Below are 5,433 nucleotides of genomic sequence, written 5' to 3'. Positions count from 1 at the left end.
CCCGGAGCTGGAGACGCAGTCCCTGCCCTCAGGGTGCCTAGGATCCAATGCACCTACTGAGTGTGGGCCCAGCGCTGTCATCCCCTCACCCCCTTCCATCTGCCTTGTCCACCACCCGTACTCCCTTCCCTCCTCTGGAGGTCTAGACAGCTACTATCCCCTCTGGTGAAGCACTTCACCTTGAGGAGGGGGTGCCAGGGGATGACAGAGGACAGACCTGCTGGGGGGGCTAGAGCTCACAACACAGAGGCCAAGGCAGCTGGTGCAGCAGGGAATGGGAGGTCAGTGCCAGAGTGAGGGATTAACCAGGGAAGTTTCCTCCACCTGGGCACTCTGTGGGTCTTTTGTTTCTCCTTTGTTTGCTCTTCAAAGACCCAGAATTTGGAATCCCTGGGTGTCGCAGCGGTTTAGTGCCTGCCTTTGGCCCAGAGCTGATCCTGGAGACCCGGGATCGAACATTGGGCTCCCGGTGCATGGAGCCTGCTTCTCCCTCTGCCTATGTCTCTGCCTCTCTCTCTCTCTCTCTCTCTGTGTGTGACTATCATAAATAAAAATTAAAAAAAAAAAAAAGACCCAGAATTTTAAAGCAGGGGAGGGACCTTAGCGGTCTCTTCCGTATCTTGTAGACTCTATCACTACATTCTCCTTACCCTTTCTCTCTGTCTCAATCTCTCTTCCCTCCTCCTTCTCCCTCCACTACACCTGCCCTTTTAATCTCTGCCTTGACCCCAATCTCTCCACCTCTCTCTTGCACTCTGCCATTCTCTGTCTCTCAATCTCTCTGTTTTCTCTTTAATCATCCATTTCTTCTGGAGCCATGACTCCCAGAGTGATACAATGACACACAAATTGGGCTGTATGATGGAAGAAGGGTGGCCATCTGCTGGTCCCCTTCTCTGGGGGGAAGGGAGAAGAAAAGAAGGGTCCAACATGTCCTGGGTGTGCAGAAGAACTGCCAAGAGTCTGAGAATAGCAGCGGTAGCAGTTTGGGGAGAGAGCCCCCAGAGGCATTGGCACAGGGAAGACACTGAAATACCATCCCCCTACCAGAGCCAGGAGTGAGAGATGCTGGGAGAAGAAGGTAAGGACCTTCTTGGAGACCCCTTCCAATTACAGAGGTGGGGACCCAGCCTGGCAGGCGACCCTGAACCCACTGGCTCCTGGAACCCCACACTTGTAATGAGTGAACAAGGCACATCCTCTGAGACCCACATTCAAGTTAGAGAAGGGAGAGGGAGAAAGGGTGGAGAATGAAGAGCGGGACATGGGGAGAAGGGTGAGCCCCAAAGGATGGAAGAGGCCGTGACTTGGATAGGAAAGGATGGACAAGCTAGATGGGGGAGGAGAGAGATCAGAGATAGGATCAGGGAAGAAGACAAGACAGCTGGGTTCAGGGGAAAGGGTGAGGGTAGCAGAGAAATGAGCCATGAGGGTAAGAGGAGCACTGGGACCAGAAAATACAAAGCAGCGGGGGTTGGGGGGGAAAGGAGGGAAGATGAGGATAGCAGGGGCAACATAGAGCCCAGAGGGGTGAGGGAGGGTGTGTTGATGGGCCCCATCAGCCTCAGGTCCACAGCCCCTTCCCACCCGCCTGCTAATTAACTCCTTAATTGTCTCTGCATTTGCTGAGCTGGCAGATGAAGTGGATGCAGACAGATTGGGGCTTGTGTGATTTCACGCATGGGGGAGCAAAGAAGAGCTGCCTGGGAGTCCCAGGGGGCCTCGCCCCCTCTTTGCCCTCCTCCCTTCCCCCTTGTCTCTGAGAGGCTGGAGGGTGCTTCTGTACCTAGAGCAGATGGGGCCATCTGCAAAGGAAGGGTCCGGGGGGAATTTGCCCCCATCAGCCTCTCGGGAAGAAAATAATATTCGCTACTACTGATGGAGCACCTACTGTTTACTAGGCATACGTTATTTCATCATTGTGAGCTTTAGCCAGGTTTTATGGCTTGTTGAAACAGTGAGGCCCAGACAGGTTCAGTAACTCGGCCATAATCACACAGCACTGGTGTGACAGAGGTGGGATTAGACTCCGGTGAGTGGTGAGCGCAGTGCTAACGCTTGGGGGTGGGGTGGGTGGGGCTCCTGGCCAGAGGGCTCATGCCAGTGGGGGGAGGAATATTTCCAGGCCTCCTTCTCTCTCACTCTCTCTGCCTCAAGGGAGAGAGGGCACTGAGGTCTAGGGACTATAGGAGCCGAAGAGGAGGGAAGTGTGGGCAAGGGACTTGGAGGAGGCTGAAGGAGCAGGGATCTGTCACTTCCTGCATAAGAGGTAGGTGGGTCCAGAGAAGCAGAAAGGAGCAATGGGACACTAATCACAGTCCTTGGTTCCCTCAGTGTCATCTTGCTGAAGCCCACTTCTCCTTTTCCTCATCCCTGCAACTCAAACCCCTTTCGGTATGACTTGCCCCTCTGCCACCCGGCGCTGGCAGCCGGGACTCATCCCTCACTTTTACTCCCAGCCTTTGCACTAGAGTCACTCGTCAACACATTTCTCTATGCTTGGACGGGGAGATTTTGAAGACAGTGACTGTGCCACTCTTCACCATGTCCCCAGGGCCAGTCCTGGGATTTGAAACAGTGTAGGTCTGCTGAAATGCACAGGGCAGGGATGGGGGACCAGTGCGGGGAATCCATCTCATCTCCAATGAATCGGAAACAATAACATGAGGTACTTAGATTGTGCATAAGAAAGAACTTCTGGGGCGCCTGGGTGGCTCAGTCAGTTAAGTTCAGGGCATGATCCTGGGATCCTGGGATGGAGCCCCACGTCCAGCCTAGCTGCTCAGCAGGGAGTCTGCTTCTTCAGGGAGTCTGCTTCTCCGTCATGTCATGTGCTCTCTCTCAAATAAATAAAATCTTAAGGAAAGAAAGAAAGAAAGAAAGAAAGAAAGAAAGAAAGAAAGAAAGAAAAGAACTTCTAGATCTGGGCCTGTCATATGAGGAATCATACTGAAGCTTTGATTCAGACCTGTGGATTCTCAAGATCAAGGTTTCTCAAGACGGGCTGCTATATATTAAAGGTCCTGAAAAGCTAGGAAATCTGGGCCCTACACTCAGAGATTCTGATTTAATTGGACTAAGGTGGGGCCACAGCATCACTTTAAAAAGCCCCCCAAGAGATTCAAATGTGCAGCCTGGGCTGAGAACCACTCTCGGATTCTGTCCTGATTTGGCTGCACTGGTGCCTTTATGGCTGAATCCCAAACATACTACTACTTATAATTACTTATTGGGGATTTACCAGGTACAAGCTAATGTGCCAGCACATTGTGTGCATTAGCTTATATAATTCTCAGAAATTCCTGTGAAATAAATATTATCCCCATCTAACAGATGAGGAAACTGAGCTCAGAGGGGTCAAGAGACCTGCCCATGCTAATGAATGGCAGGGCTAGTTCTGGAAGCTGAGATTACCTGATTCACAACTTTTATCTTCCCGCAGACTCCTGAGGCTGCTCCTTGGCCTCGATTAGTCCTTGTCTGCCTCCACCTCACCTCATCACCTTCCTTCCACCCCCGCTGCTCCCTCAATAACATCCCAGGTGACTGAAGCAATTTGCAGCCATTTGAGGAAGCTCCATGTGTCACTCAACCTGCGAGGGTGGGGAGTTAGGGGAATTACAGATGCTCCAAGATGGTCCTCCCCTCCCCTGAAGACACTTGGATTTCAAGAATCGTGCCCCGCGTTTCCTGTTTCCTCCGGTCCAAGGTCCACGTTTGAGGCCAAATTCCCCCTCCCAAATGCCCCCCTTGGGTTGATTCTAAGTATCTGGGATAGTGCTGCCACCCAGTGGCTGCCCAGGGATATGGCAGCCCTCCAGCACCGTCTGGTGCTGCTGGACAGCTCCCCAACTCAAGACCAGAACCTAAGATCTCCCCTTCCCTTTGGCAGCACCTGCGGGGGGGGGAGGGCAGTAAATGGATCCCACCCTACCTCCTGGGATCCCACACACTCCCTCTAGGGATCTCCAGCGTCCTTCTCTGGTTTCTCACGTACTCCCAGCCCCCAACACCTCTCAAATTCTCATCCAACTTCTTTCCATTGTGCCAGCCTCTTCTCATTACAGGTTCTTTCTTCTCACTTAAAGCCCTGGGAACACACCTCTCACCTTCCTTCTGCCAGAGCTGTGCCAGCCTGCAAGTGGATTGAAGGAGCTTCTAGAGATAGAATTCTGGTCCCCCACACCCCCCTCCTCATCATCTGACACCATCAGACCTCAACAGTCTCCGTGCTAAGAGCCCCTAATGAGCATCAGCAAATTAACAACTTCCCTTTGATTGCTCCTTCTCTGTTAATTGGATAGGGAGGGCCCCCCAAGGCCTCTCAGAGAGGAGGAGGGAGGGAGAGAGAGAAGCAGAGAAGTGAGGGCTACAGGAGCAGCCCCCAGGCCTGGGCTCAGCGCCCCAGAATTCTGCTCCGTGCCCGAGTACAGCTCCTCCTTCCATCCCGTCCTCATCCTGTCCACCCCACCCCACCCCCACCCCTCCACCTTCCCACCTCGTCCTAGTCCTACCCCCTGTCCTTTCCCTGCTTCTTGACTTCGGTCCAAATTCCCTTGACCTCTGGCTATTTCTTCTTCTGTCTCTGTGCTCCCTCTTTAGAGGTTTGGCGGTGGGGGGGCTGCGAACGCCACCCTCTAAAGGCAAGCCCAAGGATGGGGTCGGGGCGACCAAGCTGTGGATCTATTTACATACGTGCATGTGTGTCCATGTCACATGTAGGTGGGAGGAGGGATGAGACCAGGTGACTGAGGGTAAGCTCCTGAGTGCCTACCCTGCAGGCCAGGCCTCTGCGATGTGTGTGTGTGTGTGTGTGTGACTGTGAGTGGCGTGGTGTGGCTCTGGTCTTATGTGTGTCTGTGTCTCCACACGAGCAAGTGCTTGAATCAGTCAAGTGTGACTCGGAGCTTGCGCGCGCGCGCGCGTGTGTGTGTGTGTGTGTGTGTGTGCGCGCGCGCGTGTGCCGCCACCGGGGGAAGCAGCAGCAAGAGGCAGGAGCATCGATCCGAAGGAGACAGCGCGGGGAGGGGGACGCTGGGGGCAGGCTCCCTCCCTCCCTCGCGCTCGCGGGGGCGCGCGCGCGCACACACCACACACGGCCGCACACACACGAGCCGCGGGGCCTCGCGGGCAGGGACGCGGCTCCCGGACCGGCGGGAGGCAGAGCCGCGGGGAGCGGCCGCGCGCAGGGGGCGAGGCGGCGGGGGGAGCCCTCGGTCCCGCTCCCGCGGCCGGGGGCCCCGCGCGCACCCCGGCCCGGAGACACCCTCGCAGACACTCGTAGGCGCGCACGCGCACCCTCTCCCCTCCCCCGCCGCCTCCCGGCCGGACGATGGATCCCTGCAGATCCCGGGGCTGAGAGCACCGCCACAGCGAGCCCAGGCGAGCGAGCGAGCGAGCGGAGCCGAGCCGAGCCGGGCCGGGCGGGCCGCT

Source organism: Canis lupus, chromosome 25 (assembly GCF_048164855.1).
Source record: "Canis lupus baileyi chromosome 25, mCanLup2.hap1, whole genome shotgun sequence".
Taxonomy (NCBI): Eukaryota; Metazoa; Chordata; class Mammalia; order Carnivora; family Canidae; genus Canis; species Canis lupus.
The sequence above is the reverse complement of the archived record's forward strand: the minus strand, read 5'-3'. Positions refer to the sequence as shown.